The sequence below is a fragment of the Lathyrus oleraceus genome, chromosome 7 (genome assembly GCF_024323335.1).
Source record: "Lathyrus oleraceus cultivar Zhongwan6 chromosome 7, CAAS_Psat_ZW6_1.0, whole genome shotgun sequence".
NCBI lineage: Eukaryota > Viridiplantae > Streptophyta > Magnoliopsida > Fabales > Fabaceae > Lathyrus > Lathyrus oleraceus.
Window position 1 is genome coordinate 164,844,007 of NC_066585.1, and position 19,319 is coordinate 164,863,325.

Here is a 19,319-nt window from a genome sequence, read left to right on the forward strand (position 1 = left end):
CTCACTTTTTTTCCAAAAATCTCCAAAAACCTTGCTTAGATCTTCATTGATTCATCATCCATATGCATTATTGAAGCTAATTGAAGCAAGATTTCATCATTTCCAAGCCAAATTTTGGACTGTTAAAGTGAGGTGCAACAATGGCGATTCAAGATTTCATCAAGATCGTGCGTAATTGAGCAACAAGACTTGTTCCATTCACTTCTACAAGCATCATAGAAGTTCTGTTTTCACATTTCAAGGCCTAAAACGCGCGATTTAGCAACTGTCCTCAAATTAAGGTGAGTTTTCGACTTCAATGATTCTTGAAATTGATTGATGCTTTGGATAGATCTTTCTTAGTTGAGAATTCTGCAATTCGTTTCACTAAATTTGGTTGAGAAACGAGGAAGTTATGATGATTTGAAGTTTTGTGCACAAACATGTTTTGCTTCGATTTTTTTTATTTATCAAGAATTAGGAAAAATTAATTTGAGATTGTGAATGTACATTGAAAGACCTTTCCATTGATGTATGGTTTGTGCAATTTGGTGACAAAAAGTTCTTGAGTGATGAATGTGGTGATGAATGTATGAACACATGAAGAACACTTGAAATATTTTCCAAAATAGGCTGTCTGATCCTCAAATTCGTGTTTGGCCGTGCGGATGCTGTTATGAACTGTAGCGCGCGCTGGCCTTATTCAAATCGTGGCCTCGGTTCAATCCCGCTGTACAGCGGTTTCCTTTTTGCCTTGCCACATTAATTTCCATATGCTTTCATGTGCTTTACATACTTGTTCAACTTTTTTTTTATTTTTTCCTCAACATCAAAAATCCATAACTCATTCAGTTTTAATCCAAATTTCATGCAATTTTTTGTGGAATGCTCCTCATGATGTGCTTGATTTTCTGGTGATTTTTGTGGAAATTGTGCACGTGTAAATTTTTGGAATGCTTAGGGTTTGCTTTGACATGTCATTTTGTGCACCATGCTCACTCTTTTGCTCATAAAATGATGATGCTTCATTAGAAATTCATGAAATTTTTGGTGCTTAAACTAGACTCATTCCTGGTCATTTTGATATGTGGTTTGTAATTTTTGAGTTCCTGGATTAAGAGTTATGACATGATCTTTAGAGAGGTTACATTTTGTGCCATGCCATGCTTTGTGCAACTTCTTGATTTTATTTTCTATGCTTGTTGAACTTGAATTGAGCTGGAGTTTTGCATGATTGATCATATGGATGTTGAGAATACATGTGAATTTTTCTGGAATTTTTGAAGGCATTTCCTATTTGATTGGGATTTTATTTGCTGTTTAGTCATTTGTTGACCTTTTGTGAGACATGTTTCCATTTGATTTGTGAAATTCTGGTTATTAATTGGATGAATGTGAAATTTTGCATGAGTATTGTAGACATCTTGAGGTTTTCCATGGTTTTAGTCCCATTCATTTATCATGTTTTATTTCTGTTTTATGATTGATGGAAGTTGATGTTTGTTTTGATGTCATGTATGAGCTTGCTTGAACTTGTCTGGACTTTATGAATTTCATTGACTTGCTTCCCTTGGTCCAAATGAGCTAAAATTTGGTATGATTGACATGTTATGGATTCTGTTTGATCATGAATTTTTTGGGGATTTATTGAAATGTTTTGGTATTGATTTGATTGTGATCATTCTGTTTGGTCCTTTGAGGTTCTAAATTGCATGTTTGGTGCCTTTTCTTTCATGAAATGATAATGATGAATGATATGAATGTGGAACCACTTGGGTTTGATTCTTAATTGTTTAATATTGGTTTTGATCAATTTTCACTTGCTGTTTTGAATTTTTCACCTCCTTTTGACCCTAGGCTTGTCCTAGTGGTCTTGTTTCTCACGTTTGGATGTGCTTTTCAGGTTAAGAAGCAAATGCTTTAAGGAGATTAATGCAAGTTGATTGAGTTTGGTTGATTGTTATGAACTAACTTGTTCTATTTTGTAGGATGCTTAGCTCACTTGCTTTGGACTTGTGCTTTGCACATGTGATTGATTGTGTTGACTGTTGGCTCTTATCTTGTCTGTTTTGACTTTGTGATTGATATACTGACTGTACTTGATTGATTTCAGGTACATTAGTTGCTAATAGTTCCTTGAGAACTCGCTTGTGCTGCTTCTTGGTTGTATAAACCAATTAAGGTAGAATTTCTTTTCTCCATGTAGTCTGGAAGACCTGGCCTGTTACTTGGCCAGGCACCTGTCTGAAGTCCTCCTTAAGAGGCAATGATTGTGCTTGTTTATTTTTGTCCCCAAGCAGGAAAAGACCTTGATTAAGGCAATTGGCAGATACAAGAGGTGTGTAGTCCACCTCCTGCTATTCTGTTGAGTCATCCCTCTGCTCCCACAACTGGTGTTGAGGCATTGTGGATCCTAACCCAAGATCCTTGTACAGTTGTACAGTTGAGTCAGTGTCATAAGTGTAGAAGGGTTCCCACTTTCTGGACCCACACTTCTTTGTCTGAAGCTCTCCCTGGCCAGGGATAAGAGCTGTGAGGCACACCCCTCACTCCCATTTCATCTGGCTTCACCTTGACTCTCAATGTCAAGGTTAAGAGCTAACATCACCTGACACAGTTGTGTTGCTTTTGCAACTTAACCCTTGATTGAGCCCACCTTGTCTGGATATAGTGTGTGCTAATTGCGAATGTTTGCTTTGTTTTGATTATGCTTGCATGCTTTGTTTTGCCTGTTTAGGTTTAGCTTGCTACCTGTGCAAGTTAGGATAGAAACCATAACTTAGGGATGATATGCATGATAACATCTAGGCTCGAGTCCAGCTCCCTAGTAGTGTGTCTCCCTTTGTATCTGGTTAGAATTTCTTTCCCGTTCAGGGGAACTACGTCGCCCTGATCCTCATACCAGATGAGGTACGTAGGCAGGAGACCGTGCGAGGTCTCTCCGGGCACCCTTTTTCTTTTTGTGTGCGTTTGCTTGACAGTTGCTAGGCTCGAGTGCCTGACTCCTTAGTAACTTGTTGCTTGTTTGTTCTTGTGTGTCTGGATATGGATGTAAGACCAGCGATTGGCTGTCCGTATCCTGATTGTGTTTGTTTGGTTCGGAAGCCGATGTAAGTCCAGCGATTGGCGTTCGGGTTCCAAGTTTGCCTGTGTTTGTGTGTGTTTTGTTTGGCGTGCGTGAGCCGAACTACGGAAACTCTGATTCTCGTTCCAGACGAGATACGTAGGCATAGGATGCGATGTCCTAGCGAGCCCTCTCCTCTTTTCCCACCTGTGTTGTCTTCAGTGTGTGTGTGTGATGTTTTTTTTAGCAACCTTTTTCTATCTTTTGAGCGTGGATCCCGTCGAGTACGACGGACGTGAGGGATGCTAATACCTTCCCCTTGCGTAACCGACTCCCGATCCCATTCTCTTTGGTCGCGAGACCATGCTTTTCCCAGGTTTACTCTGAGCGTTTCCTTTCCCTCTTTTGGGATAAATAACGCACGGTGGCGGCTCTGTGTTGTGTTTTGTTTCAGCCCGCCGGTTGTTTTTCGCGGATGCGACAACTGGCGACTCTGCTGGGGAATTATAAGATGTTGACCTGTGCTGGTCCATCTTCCCTAAGCGAGTCTCTCCTAGCGCTCTAGGATAGTTTAGGTTGCTTGTGCCGCTATATTTATTGCATTTATTATTCTGACTGTGTATATATTTGCATAGATATTTGCATGCATCATACTATCATGTTGCCGTCCTCTGTACAGGTGGTTCCTCTGTTTTGGGGTGGGTGTTCTGAGTGGGGCTAAAACTCAGGCCCGAGTATACACCTAGGATTAGTGTGGTCTCACGTTCCTCATTTGCTTTATCAGCATATTGTTGTAACGTGACATACCACAAGCCGGACGAGGTTCATTTGATAGTGCCCTTCCTTTGTGGAGTATCCACTTTGGTTGTGTCACTTCATCTGAACTATTGACTCTGGTGACCGATCATTTCCCGGATCTTTGGTTTATACGATCTCAAGAGAGCTACAATGGCACACCCGAAAGGGCAAACCCATTGAGTATCTTTGCCCGATTGTCGAGACTATTATCCGCCTTAGGGTGACCTGATTAGAATTTACCTGTGAGGGGAGGGTGATTCTTACAGATGCATGTTCTGTTGGTGACTTTGATGGTGACTATTGGTTCCGTTGATCAGAGTCCTATTTATAAGTCAGATTTATGGCCATTTGTTTCCGAGACGCCGAAGTGTTGTCCGTGTTATTTATCCGTGGGGATCCGTTTATTTCAGGATTCCCCGGGCCGATTCAGAGGTTATTGTGGTGATCTGCTCAGAGATTGTCCGAGAATGATGATGATGTATCTGTCGGTTCCGTTTATTTCGGAACCCTTGAGTCGGATTTGTGGTTACATATTCCCTCAGATGGTTGTGATCGGTTCAGAGATCAGGGTTGTAACTCAGTGCAACAGATGATCAGAGGACTTGGAGGATGGCAATGCATTACATTCATACATCTGCATCATTCCCGTTTTGCATTCATCTGCACCTAACCTATGCCTAGCCATATGGGGAGTATTACTGATTAAGATTCTGGTTGAGAGACATCCGGATGTCAGAATATTATCGTCGATTTTTTATCCGTCTCGATGAAACCAGAATCAAAGGACAGAATCTTCCTCATATGAATAGACGTTGCATTCATGCATATTAACCTGTTTGCTGTTTTGTAGGTGTCGGGTTCTGACGTGCTTGATTGTTTCAGGAATCATTGCTCGTGCTCGTAGAATCGTACCTTTGCACTCAACACGCCCTCACAGATACTTCACTCGACGCAACACTCCCAGATTGATGGATCTTCCAAACACGGATATTCTCGAGCTGAAGGACAAGATGAATGAACTGATCAACATCATGCAGGGTTTTGCAGTTGGTCAGAAAGCTTTGGCTGATAAAGTTGAAAAGCTCGAGCGGGCTTCCGCTGCTAACAGTGGTGTAAACCTGGATGGTGTCTCCAACCAGGGGCTTGGTGGATCCAGAGACGCTAGAAAGAGAGCAACTGTGGGTATGGTAAATAATGCTGGAGGTTTCGGTGCTGCTGACGGTGGTCAACCTGGTCCGATGGGTCAGAATATGAAAGACAGTTTGTTCCCGCCTTTCTTCGGGGTTGATGATGACCGAGAGGAAGACAGGGAGGCTGATCAGTTCTCCATGCACAACGAACCGTTTGGTCAATACGGTGCCCCACCACAGAACAAAGAGATACAGTTGTTGGCTGAGAAGATCAGAGCTTTGGAGAGCTATGCCACTCCTAGGGTTGTGAACATGTCGAATATGGGGTTGGTTGAGGGGATTGTGATCCCACAGAAGTTCAAGGCGCCCTCATTTGACAAATATAATGGAAGTTCCTGCCCAGAAACTCACCTTCAGGCTTTCGTTCGCAAGATCTCTGCTTACACCATGGACCAGAAGCTCTGGATGTACTTCTTCCAAGACAGTCTGTCTGGAGGATCCCTGGAGTGGTACACCAAGCTGAAATCTTCTGATGTTAAGAGCTGGCAGGATCTAGGAGATGCCTTCTTTAAACAGTATCAGTTTAATGCTGATATGGCTCCGAGTCGTACCCAGCTGCAGGGTATGTCTCAGAAAAATAACGAGGGGTTTAAAGAATACGCTCAGAGGTGGAGGGAGTTGGCTGCCAGAGTTCAACCTCCGCTGGTGGATCGGGAGATGTCTGATCTCTTCATGGGTACCCTGCAGGGGGTTTTTGCTGAAAGGATGGTGGGTTGTCCCGTCACTAGCTTTGCAGACATTGTGGTGGCTGGGGAAAGAATTGAGAGCTGGCTGAAGCTCGGGAAAATCCAGGGTGGTAATGCTTCGTCATCAGGATCGAAGAAGCCCTTCGGGAACGGTCAGCGTAAAAATGAGGGTGATACCAGTGCGGTCTACGCTCAGAGAGGACCCAGTAGGGATCGTTACTTCCAGCACACCGCTGCGGTAACTATTCCTGCTGACAATCAGCCTGCACAACAGCAACAGCAGCGTCAACCATTCCAGCAGAGGCCTTAGAGGGTTGGATATCAAGTCAGGGGGAGGATGAGTGATCGACATTTTGACAGGCCGCCTGTGACATACTCTTTCCTATTGAAAAAGTTGAAGGATCTGGGGCTGGTACAGTTGAGGACTTTGGCACCTATGAGACCTGATCAAAGGCCAACCAATTTTGATGAAAATGTCAAATGTGAATTCCATTCGGGTGCTCCCGGGCACAGTGTAGAGGACTGCAAAGCTTTTAAGCACGTAGTCCAAGACCTGGTGGATTCAAAAGCAATCAACTTTGCTCCATCTCCCAACGTGAATGCCAATCCCATGCCGGCACATGGTCAGGCGATGGTAAGTGCAATTGCTGAAGATTCAGATCGCGTCTGTGCGGTGGGGGAAGAGACTGACAGCGACTGTGAACTGGAGTCGTGGATAAAATTGTGCGTACCAGGGACCTGGAAGGCCTAAAACAGATCAGCACCGTCACTCATTCGGAAGAGTAATATTTCTTGTTTTTAGATTTTATTTGCGTGAAAGCCATACGTGTTGCCCGACACGTAATGGTCCATTGTAAGGGCCACCTCATGTTTCATTCTGCAACATTTTGCATCATAAATAAATGGATGTTCTTCAATTAAAAGCGGTGTTCCCTGTTTTTCATTTATTTTTGCAGTTTAAAAACAAAACAAATAAAAATGGCAATGTTTGTTTTCATTTTTCCCTTTTTGATTTGTCTCGTTCTGACTTCGAAAAGTAATTCTCCGGATCTCATTGATAACGATTTGGTTACACCTCATATGACTTCGACAATCCGATCTATCATGCCGAAGAAGAAGGCGAAGAAGATTGTGATCTGCTGGAATTAGCCAGGTTGTCAAGACAAGAGGAGAAGGTGATTCAGCCGCAGGAAGAGCGAGTTGAGATTGTTATTCCAGGCACCGTCGAGGTCAGAAAGGAAATGAAAATTGGGGCCGTTTCAGAGGCGAGTCGAAAGCAAAATGGTAGCCCTGTGGAAAGAGCATGTGGATACATTGGTCTGATTGTGTCAAGATATGCCAGGGTCGGATACCGATGCCGTTGTGCACAAGCTATCATTAAGAGAAGACTGTCCTCTAGAGAAGCAGAACGCCGGTGCTACTTATCAGAGAGCCATGGTGACTTTGTTTCATGATATGATTCATCATGAAATTGAATGCTATGTTGATGACATGTTAGCAAAGTCCCAAACAGAAGAGGGGCATCTGGCAGACCGGGGCCAGTCGTTTGATCGGTTAAGACAATTCAAACTGAGGTTGAATTTAGATAAGTGCACTATCAGAGTGCGGGCCGGTAAGCTGTTGGGGTTCATTGTAAGAGAGGAATCGAGGTTGATCCTGCTAAAAAAAAAATAAAAAAAAAAAAGAAAAAAAGAAAAGTAATGCAAAAAAAAAATGCCTGAACCGAGAACAAAAAAGAGGTTCGTGGTCTCCTAGGTAGATTGAACTACATGTCATGGTTCACATCTCCTCTAACAGCCACGTGTGAACCTATACTCAAGTTGTTGAAAAAAAAAGAGATCAAACGGTCAGGTGAAATAATGATTGCCAAGGGGCATTGAATGGTAAAAGAATATTTACAGGAACCTCTGATTCTGATGCCTCCCTATGGAAAGAGACTGTTAATCTGTACTTGACAGCCCTCGAGGGGTCTACGAGGTGTATTGGGTCAGCATGACGAGTCTTGTCGAAAAGAGCATGCAATTTACCTTAGCAAAAAGTTTACCGACTGTGAAACAATACATTCACTGCTCGAGAAAACTTGTTGTACTTTGGCATAGGCTGCTCGCCGACTGAGACAGTATATGCTGGTTCATACCACTTTGTGGATTTCGAGATGGATCTGATCAAGTACATATCTGAGAAGCCAGCAATGACCGGACGGGTTGCAAGAGGGCAAATGATTTTGATTGAATATGATATTCAGTATACCTCCCAGAAAGCGAGCAAAGGGGGTGTATTGTCTGTTACATCGCCCAACAACCCGTGGAGAATTATCAACCGATGAGGTTTGAGTTCCCTGATGAGGACATCTCGAGGTGCTCCAATCGAAAGATTGAGAGTAACCGATTCCGGAGGAGGGGCCTGACCCTGAATCCGAACGGATTCTGATGTCTGATGGGGAGGTTAAGGTGAATAAGCTTTTGTTGCCCGAATAACATTTGAATGCACCGACGGTGTGATTGAGTATGAAGCTGGTATCCTGGGTATCGAACCTCGGTGCGCACATCTACTAGGGCAAAAGCCTTTCTCGTTGGTATAGGGAATGGAAGTCGTGCTACCGGTTGAAGTCCAGATTCCCTCTTTGAGAGTCCTGATGGACGTGAAGTTGCAAGAGGCGGAATGGGTAAGGACCCGGTATGAAGAATTGAGCCTGATTGAAGAAAAGAGGCTGGCGGCTATCTGTCATGGGCAGTTGTACCAGCAGCGGATGAAGCGTGCTTTTGACAGAAAGGTACGACCTCGGGTATATCACGTGGGTGATATGGTGCTGAAAAGGATCCTTCCTCCTCAAAACGATCGCAGGGGCAAATGGACACCCAATTATGAAGGTCCATTCGTGGTCAAGAAGGTTTTCTCTGGCGGAGCCTTGTTGCTAACGACCATGGATGGCGAAGATTTTCCATCCCCTGTGAATGCGGACGCAATTAAAAAATACTTCGTATAAAAGAGACCCGCTGGACGAAAAGAATAAAATAGTCCAGGAAAAAATGGGCATCCCGGCGAACCAAAAAACAGAAAGAAAGGGTTCGGGCAAAAATTAGGGATAAAAAGAAAATTTGTACACCCGGCAAGTCGAAAACCTGAAAAGGCGACTTGGGCAAAAAAGGGTATCCCGGTGGACCGAAAACCCGAAAGGGCGGTCCAGGCAAAAGAGGGATTGAAACGAACAAACTGCGTCTGGCATGATCGTTTGTACTTTGGATATGGCACCAGGATAATTCCCGGTAGGGGTCAGTCGGAATCGTCTTGTTTAGAAGGCAGAAAGCAAGGAAAGTCTGAGGACATATGGGGTGTAACCGAGTTGGAACTCGATGAGATCGTGGTTTCACATTGCCATTAGGATAGATTTTTCCTTTTGTGCGCAATTACCTCTTTTTAGGAATTGCTTCCTTTGTATTGCTCGATTTGAGCCACACCTTTTCAGTCAATAAAATGCATATTCAGTCAAATAATTTTGTTTTTGTTTTCATTACCGCTTTGATTGCAAAAACATCCAGATTATTTTTGATAAAGAATCTTGCATTTTAAGACATACAGGTCCCTTCCAATGCATGCTTATAAGATTGAAAATTTGAAATCTTATTCGGAAGGTTGAGTGACCCAAGTGTTGAAATCTTGACACGCCTGGGGCACGCTTTTATCTAACGATCTCTTTTGCAGGTACTGTTAGATCTTTTCACTCACTTGCAGGTTGTGATGTGGAAGCTGTTGACAAAACAAATCCCCATGGAGTCCAATCAGGGACGGATGAATTGAGGAACGATGAAAACACGGTAAGGACGTACGACGCTCCTGGATATTAATCAAGAAGACTCTTCAAAGTCGGAAGATTGAAAAGTCTGTATAGGTCCCAGGAGTTCGTTCTCCGTCGAGCGCGGAGCGGTTGGGAATACAAGATGATGGAGCAGAAAAGGTCCAGACGAGTCTGGGAGTTCTCAAAATTGGAAAGATGACATGGGAGTTGGATATGAATACCGATTGGTTCGACGAATCGTCGGGTGTTCAGTACCAGACTGTCCTCCTACCCAAGCAGAGTCGGAATGACTGATTCCCCAGCAGATTCAAGGTCTGTGGATTCCCTAGCAGGGTCAGGATGGTTATCCCCAGCAGGTTTTAGATCGATACTTCCCCAGTCGCCAGGTCTGAAGGTTGCTATTTCCCAGCGGAGGTATCTGTGAGTGGTGGTTCCCCAAACAGAGTCGGGATTTATATCCCCAGCAAGTCTAAGACTGGTGTTTCCCCCACAGAGTGCGTTGGTGGTTCCTTCCCCAACGATATCCCCAAGCGGATCGGGGGCAAAGGAGGTTTTCCCCAGCAAGGGTTGCCTTTTCCTAGCAGCAGTGCTATTTCCCCAGCAGGGTGGAGATCGGAGTGTTGGCGGGATCCTCAGCAGAGTGTCTCGAGCTCCCCAGAAGAGTCCCTCGAGGGGGATGCCTTTTTTATGCATTCATCATGTAGATAAGCATAGCATATTGCATAAAAAAAAAGTAAATCGCGTAGCATTTCCATAATTATGGAGCATTACGTAGAAAAATCAATCATGCATCATATTGCAAGCATAAGCTAGTCTCAGACCGTGGTTATTGTTTGAGAGGTGGTTCGCCCAAAAGGAAGATGCTACTCCGAGGAGTTTGGTACTGTATCAACAGTATTCCCCCAGTAGTGCGATATTGGAGGAAGAGTTTCTGTCGAGCAGAGATGGAAATGATGGTCAGAAAAGTTTCGGGGTCCAAAAAGAAAAACAAGAAAGAGATAATCCCCAGCTAAACGCGAAGTGTTTGTCTGCTAGGGTTGAATAGAGAGCAGTCGGCTCAGGGCTTCTCATCCTCAGCATGGGTCGATGTGGCATCCAGGTCAGTTTTCCGGTGTTCAGACCGAGGCGGGTATTCAGACCGATGTGGCGCTCAGGCCAGTTTCCGATTTCCAGATCGAAGAAATTTCCGATGATCAGGTCGAAGAACTTGCGGCATCCAGGCCAGTTTTCCGGTATCCAGACCGAGGCGGGTATTCAGACCGATGTGGCGCTCAGGCCAGTTTCCGATTTCCAGATCGAAGAAGTTTCCGATGATCAGGTCGAAGAACTTGTGGCATCCAGGCCAGTTTTCCGGTATCCAGAACGAGGCGGGTATTCAGACCGATGTGGCGCTCAGGCCAGTTTCCGATTTCCAGATCGAAGAAGTTTCCGATGATCAGGTCGAAGAACTTGTGGCATCCAGGCCAGTTTTCCGGTATCCAGACCGAGGCGGGTATTCAGACCGATGTGGCGCTCACGCCAGTTTCCGATTTCCAGATCGAAGAAGTTTCCGATGATCAGGTCGAAGAACTTGTGGCATCCAGGCCAGTTTTCCGGTATCCAGACCGAGGCGGGTATTCAGACCGAAGTGGTATTCAGACCAAAGTGGCGTTCAGGCTAATCTTCCGGTATCCAGACCGAGGCGGGTATTCAGACCGAAGTGGTATTCAGACCAAAGTGGCGTTCATGCTAATCTCCCGGTGTTCAGACCGAAGTGGTATCCAGACCAAAGTGGTATTCATACCAAGGTGGTGTTCAGACCCAAAGTGGCGTTCAGGCTAATTTCCCGGTATTCAGACCGACATCAATACTCTCATATTGTGATGCTCAGTATGCAGACCGACGGGCGGCGTTCAGGCCATGGTTATCTTGGTGTTACTGTGTATTCAGAAATATTTCTGTTTCGGTATTCAGGCCGACTTTCTCCGTACCAGACGGGTTTTTCTTTCGAGATTGCTTCTTTGTCGATTCTGACAGGCATTGTTAATTATATCCCATCAGAGTGCAAATTGTTCGTCTGTTCTTGGTATTCAATCACTCTTCATCCTGATCATCTGAAAGCCGAGGCTATTCATATCGACAGGTTCACAGTGGATTGAATAGGGGCAGCTGTAACACCTCAAAATTTGCCCTCCTCTCTTGGGACTAGCTTAACATATTGCATATCATTTTTTAGGTCATTAGTCATTGCATCTTGGCATATCATGTGGCTACATTGAGCAAGTCATCCTCCTAAGTCTTGGTCAGAAGATAAGAGGTTGAGATTCAAGCTGAGGACTTTCATTGGACTGATCACTAATCATCTGAGGATGTGTGATTCAAATTAGGGTTTTTGATTCTCAAGGGGATTGAGCTTCATCTTGGGTAAAATGGTACATCATCATCATCATGGTCTTGATATCATCCAAGAGATTGATCAGATACCTTGGGATTAGGGTTTTGACCACTGGTCAACCCTAATCAGTTGAATCATCTGCATTGGGCCAGTCAGGGCTTGGCAAGGAGATGGGGTTTTCAATGGATATGGGGATCATTTCATGATTATATTGAGCTTATGGGAGCTAGGGTTTCATCATTGAGCCATTTCATCAGGAGTTTGAGGCTCAAGTGGATCAATGCACAGCCAATTCATCTATCAGTCAGAAAAGTCAACTGTGGTCAACTGTGCCTGAATTGATGGATTTGGAGGTGGGAGAGGGTTAGAGACACTTCATTCATGTCTAAACAAGTTTCATTTGACATTTCAAACATCAAGAATGAAGAAAATAAAGTCAGATGGAAACTTTCCAAAAATAGAAAGTGACTTGTAATTCAAATTTGCCAAAAATGGAAAGTTTTTCACCTCAAAATTACATGTTCAAGAATGATTCAAATGGAAATTTGTTCAACATGAAAGTTGTATATCTTACTCTCACCTTTCCAAAAAGTCCAAGAACATGAATTTCTCATTTGTGGTTGGCAAGTTATGGATTGATCATTGTCCAAAAAAGTTGATTTTCAAAGTGGCATAACTTTTTATTCACAAGGCCAAATTGAGTGAGGTTTCTTTGAGCAAACTCCATTTGACATGTACTATCATGATCCATCATTACATTTCATCAAAACTCATCACATAAAAAGGCCATTTTTCAAGTGGACTTAATTTTAAAAAGTGGAGGGAAAAGTGATTTTGCAAAATATTCATTGTTTTCACATGATTCCTTTTGCACTAGCTCACATACACCATTTGTAACTTGCTGCAACAAAGAATTTTCACTGTTACATTGGTTTGGCATAAGTGAGGTGAAATTACCAATTGTCCATTTAGCATAAAAATGCATTTTCACTAATCCATCACATTAGCACTAATCATGATTACTAACATCATTAACATAACATATATAAACTAAATTGTAACTGTTTTCTGATTAGCAATAACAGAATTCAGATCTAGATCTAGAAATCACAAAAACCTCTTCACTTTCTCTCTCACTTTTTTTCCAAAAATCTCCAAAAACCTTGCTTAGATCTTCATTGATTCATCATCCACATGCATTATTGAAGCTAATTGAAGCAAGATTTCATCATTTCCAAGCCAAATTTTGGACTGTTAAAGTGAGGTGCAACAATGGCGATTCAAGATTTCATCAAGATCGTGCGTAATTGAGCAACAAGACTTGTTCCATTCACTTCTACAAGCATCATAGAAGTTCTATTTTCACATTTCAAGGCCTAAAACGCGCGATTTAGCAACTGTCCTCAAATTAAGGTGAGTTTTCGACTTCAATGATTCTTGAAATTGATTGATGCTTTGGATAGATCTTTCTTAGTTGAGAATTCTGCAATTCGTTTCACTAAATTTGGTTGAGAAACGAGGAAGTTATGATGATTTGAAGTTTTGTGCACAAACATGTTTTGCTTCGATTTTTTTTATTTATCAAGAATTAGGAAAAATTAATTTGAGATTGTGAATGTACATTGAAAGACCTTTCCATTGATGTATGGTTTGTGCAATTTGGTGACAAAAAGTTCTTGAGTGATGAATGTGGTGATGAATGTATGAACACATGAAGAACACTTGAAATATTTTCCAAAATAGGCTGTTTGATCCTCAAATTCGTGTTTGGCCGTGCGGATGCTGTTATGAACTGTAGCGCGCACTGGCCTTATTCAAATCGTGGCCTCGGTTCAATCCCGCTGTACAGCGGTTTCCTTTTTGCCTTGCCACATTAATTTCCATATGCTTTCATGTGCTTTACATACTTGTTCAACTTTTTTTTTATTTTTTCCTCAACATCAAAAATCCATAACTCATTCAGTTTTAATCCAAATTTCATTCAATTTTTTGTGGAATGCTCCTCATGATGTGCTTGATTTTCTGGTGATTTTTGTGGAAATTGTGCACGTGTAAATTTTTGGAATGCTTAGGGTTTGCTTTGACATGTCATTTTGTGCACCATGCTCACTCGTTTGCTCATAAAATGATGATGCTTCATTAGAAATTCATGAAATTTTTGTGCTTAAGCTAGACTCATTCCTGGTCATTTTGATATGTGGTTTGTAATTTTTGAGTTCCTGGATTGAGAGTTATGACATGATCTTTAGAGAGGTTACATTTTGTGCCATGCCATGCTTTGTGCAACTTCTTGATTTTATTTTCTATGCTTGTTGAACTTGAATTGAGCTGGAGTTTTGCATGATTGATCATATGGATGTTCAGAATACATGTGAATTTTTCTGGAATTTTGGAAGGCATTTCCTATTTGATTGGGATTTTATTTGCTGTTTAGTCATTTGTTGACCTTTTGTGAGACATGTTTCCATTTGATTTGTGAAATTCTGGTTATTAATTGGATGAATGTGAAATTTTACATGAGTATTGTAGACATCTTGAGGTTTGCCATGGTTTTAGTCCCATTCATTTATCATGTTTTATTTCTGTTTTATGATTGATGGAAGTTGATGTTTGTTTTGATGTCATGTATGAGCTTGCTTGAACTTGTCTGGACTTTATGAATTTCATTGACTTGCTTCCCTTAGTCCAAATGAGCTGAAATTTGGTATGATTGACATGTTATGGATTCTGTTTGATCATGAATTTTTTGGGGATTTATTGAAATGTTTTGGTATTGATTTGATTGTGATCATTCTGTTTGGTCCTTTGAGGTTCTAAATTGCATGTTTGGTGCCTTTTCTTTCATGAAATGATAATGATGAATGATATGAATGTGGAACCACTTGGGTTTGATTCTTAATTGTTTAATCTTGGTTTTGATCAATTTTCACTTGCTGTTTTGAATTTTTCACCTCCTTTTGACCCTAGGCTTGTCCTAGTGGTCTTGTTTCTCACGTTTGGATGTGCTTTTCAGGTTAAGAAGCAAATGCTTTAAGGAGATTAATGCAAGTCGATTGAGTTTGGTTGATTGTTATGAACTAACTTGTTCTATTTTGTAGGATGCTTAGCTCACTTGCTTTGGACTTGTGCTTTGCACATGTGATTGATTGTGTTGACTGTTGGCTCTTATCTTGTCTGTTTTGACTTTGTGATTGATATACTGACTGTACTTGATTGATTTCAGGTACATTAGTTGCTAATAGTTCCTTGAGAACTCGCTTGTGCTGCTGCTTGGTTGTATAAACCAATTAAGGTAGAATTTCTTTTCTCCATGTAGTCTGGAAGACCTGGCCTGTTACTTGGCCAGGCACCTGTCTGAAGTCCTCCTTAAGAGGCAATGATTGTGCTTGTTTATTTTTGTCCCCAAGCAGGAAAAGACCTTGATTAAGGCAATTGGCAGATACAAGAGGTGTGTAGTCCGCCTCCTGCTATTCTGTTGAGTCATCCCTCTGCTCCCACAACTGGTGTTGAGGCATTGTGGATCCTAACCCAAGATCCTTGTACAGTTGTACAGTTGAGTCAGTGTCATAAGTGTAGAAGGGTTCCCACTTTCTGGACCCACACTTCTTTGTCTGAAGCTCTCCCTGGCCAGGGATAAGAGCTGTGAGGCACACCCCTCACTCCCATTTCATCTGGCTTCACCTTGACTCTCAATGTCAAGGTTAAGGGCTAACATCACCTGACACAGTTGTGTTGCTTTTGCAACTTAACCCTTGATTGAGCCCACCTTGTCTGGATATAGTGTGTGCTAATTGCGAATGTTTGCTTTGTTTTGATTATGCTTGCATGCTTTGTTTTGCCTGTTTAGGTTTAGCTTGCTACCTGTGCAAGTTAGGATAGAAACCATAACTTAGGGATGATATGCATGATAACATCTAGGCTCGAGTCCAGCTCCCTAGTAGTGTGTCTCCCTTTGTATCTGGTTAGAATTTCTTTCCCGTTCAGGGGAACTACGTCGCCCTGATCCTCATACCAGATGAGGTACGTAGGCAGGAGACCGTGCGAGGTCTCTCCGGGCACCCTTTTTCTTTTTGTGTGCGTTTGCTTGACAGTTGCTAGGCTCGAGTGCCTGACTCCTTAGTAACTTGTTGCTTGTTTGTTCTTGTGTGTCTGGATATGGATGTAAGACCAGCGATTGGCTGTCCGTATCCTGATTGTGTTTGTTTGGTTCGGAAGCCGATGTAAGTCCAGCGATTGGCGTTCGGGTTCCAAGTTTGCCTGTGTTTGTGTGTGTTTTGTTTGGCGTGCGTGAGCCGAACTACGGCAGCTCTGATTCTCATTCCAGACGAGATACGTAGGCATAGGATGCGATGTCCTAGCGAGCCCTCTCCTCTTTTCCCACCTGTGTTGTCTTCAGTGTGTGTGTGTGATGTTTGTTTTAGCAACCTTTTTCTATCTTTTGAGCGTGGATCCCGTCGAGTACGACGGACGTGAGGGATGCTAATACCTTCCCCTTGCGTAACCGACTCCCGATCCCATTCTCTTTGGTCGCGAGACCATGCTTTTCCCAGGTTTACTCTGAGCGTTTCCTTTCCCTCTTTTGGGATAAATAACGCGCGGTGGCGGCTCTGTGTTGTGTTTTGTTTCAGCCCGCCGGTTGTTTTTCGCGGATGCGACACTAGTCTCAGGAGTGCATGGTATACACCATGTTCCATTTCCATCTTTATTGAAAAAAGGTATTAAATGAGAATTAGGTATTTTGAGTTTTGTTGTGAAAATGAGTTGACCTAGATCAAGTATTGATGGACGTTTGAGAAAGATTTGAATGAGTGTTTGATAGAGCAAAGTGGATAAATTGGATGATGGCGAGAGCTAGGATTGGCGAGATATACATCTCGAATCCTAGTCTCAGGAGTGCGTGGTATACACCACGTTCCACTTCCACTTCCACTTCCACCTTATAAAAGCAACGAGTCCTCAGCAAGCTCCGGTCAGACCACCAAGAAATATCTTCAGCTCTCAACTCCATCAATCTCTTCGACCAACTCAACGAGTCCTCGACATCAACAAACGCTCCTGATTTGGGTAGGTGAGAACTGAACCACTTATAAAATAAAGGCGCACAACAATTCAACAATCCTCCTTTTCTATTCTCATTCCTGTGGTGCACCGAATTAAAGAAATCTCCTAGCAAGGTCGGCACCGGATTTCCCAACACGAAGAGGCGTATTGCGTCCATGTCCACAAATTTGGCAACATTAGGGAACAGGACAATCCCATACACACAAAGAGCCAACACGGCATTGAAACCCCTCTGGCCACCATCTTCAAGTTTCTTCTTTGCTTCTCCCAGCAAGAAACTCAAATGAAAACCATTGACTCTTCCCTTCTGACACATGTTAGCCTTCAAGACTGATTTCTCCAAATATGTGGCCGAAGCAACCATGCTGAGATCGGGCAGAAACTCAGAACTGTAGAACAACAACTGTGACTTGATAGGAACTCTGAGAAAACTGGCAATCTCCTCCAAAGTAGGGACCAAAATATAATCCGGGAATGTGAAACACCTCAATGGAGGGTCATAGAACTGCAGCAGTGTGAATAGAGCATCGTGTTGATCTTTGGAGAGAACCGTGATGAAGCTTAGAATCAAACCGTAATCCTTCCGGAATCCTTCTAGAGAATCGTGATCCATTAACTTCATCAGTTGTTGAATAGGCTCCAAACAAACCACTGGAAACTTGTAGGCGACGTGTCTCTTTCTGCCAATGTCCATCGTAGAAAAACAAGAGAACCCCGACCAGAATCAAGAAGAAGATGTAAACCCCCTAGAAATGGATAAACATGTGTGAAATGATATGAATGCGGAATGATGTGATGCAATGCAGTGACATGGAAATCAGGACTGCTGTATCTGCTTGAACATCTGTCGGGTTGCATTGTCTGAACAGAAACCCACTGAGGAATATAATACAAGACCAAAACTCTGCTCCAGAAAACCGGGTTGGTTGGAGGTTAAGGTTCCCTGAATTTAGCCCGCCCCTCACTGGTAGGTTCTAAGAATAGAAGTTTGTCAGCTTTAGCCCTTCAGTCGAGAATAATACGTTTACCACTGAAGGTTTGGCATTATTACGGGATAAAAGACCTCTGCTGACTCCCCTCAACAGGACATCCTAAAGCAAGTTCCCAGTCTCGGGGTCCTCGGATTGAGCAGCGAGAATGCGCCCACCAGAGCTAACATAAACGCGTCTCGGAGGAGAGGCCTCGACTGAGTTCTCGGGAAATGGTCACCAGAGTCGACGATTTCTAAAGGAATATTTGTCGTTATGGAACACCCATAGGACAAAATATATCCAACAGAAACCTCGTCTGGAATGTGGGTCTCATGAACGACTTAACGTAGCAACATACCACGCAAGCCTCATGACTATCCACTCTAACACCTATGTGTACACTCAAGCCTGGGTAGTGGGCTTATCTCTCATAGAACAGTCCCAACCCAACAAACAAACAACCCACAGAACCCACAGATACAGCAAGCATATGTACATGAATGCAATAAGGTAAAGCAGGTAAATGCTGAAAATAAATAACTGTACAAAAGAATAAACACCCAACAAACAAGAAACCTACAAAAGTTAGGAGGGACTCGCTTAGGGAAACCGGGTCCCCAGCAGAGTCGCCAGCTGTCGCAGCCTGAAAAATACAGGAGTGCGAAAAAACAACCGGCGAGAAAAGAATGACAGAAGAGTCGCCACCGTGCGTTATTTATCCCAAAGGAGGGAAAGGAAACGCTCGAAGTGAACCTGAAGAGAGGAAAGGAAAAGATAAGGTCTTGCAACCAAATCTTGGGTTCGGGAGTCGGTTATGCGAAGGGAAGGTATTAGCACCCCTACGCATCCGTAGTACTCTACGGGATCCACTCTTGTTGTTTCTTGTCTAAAGGGTGTGTGTTTATCTAATGTACTATTTACTAAAAGAAAGGGTCAAAGAAAATGACTCGCACGGATGTCGCATCCATTGCATATGTATCTCATCTGGAATGAGAATCAGAGTCTTCGTAGCTCGGCTACCTATGGGTGAAAGAGATGTGTGCTCGCTAAGACATCGCGTCTTATGCCTACATATCTCATCGGGAATGAGAATCAGAGCATAATTTGTTCGGCTAACTACGGGAACAAAGGTCTCGATTGCAACTAGGGCAAGAGAAAGGGAAGGTCTCGATCGCAACGAGGGCGAGAGAAAGGATCACAACAAGGGCGAAAGCAAACAAGGATTAGTTGTTAGTCGTTAGTCAAACTCGGCAAGACCTCGCATCTTGTGCCTACGTATCTCATCTGAACATGAGAATCAGAGTTGCCATAGTTCGGCTACATAGGGGTTGCCATCTGAACATGGACTTACAAAGGAGGACACCAGTTGTGTCAAAGGAGAATGGGCAATGTGTTCACGT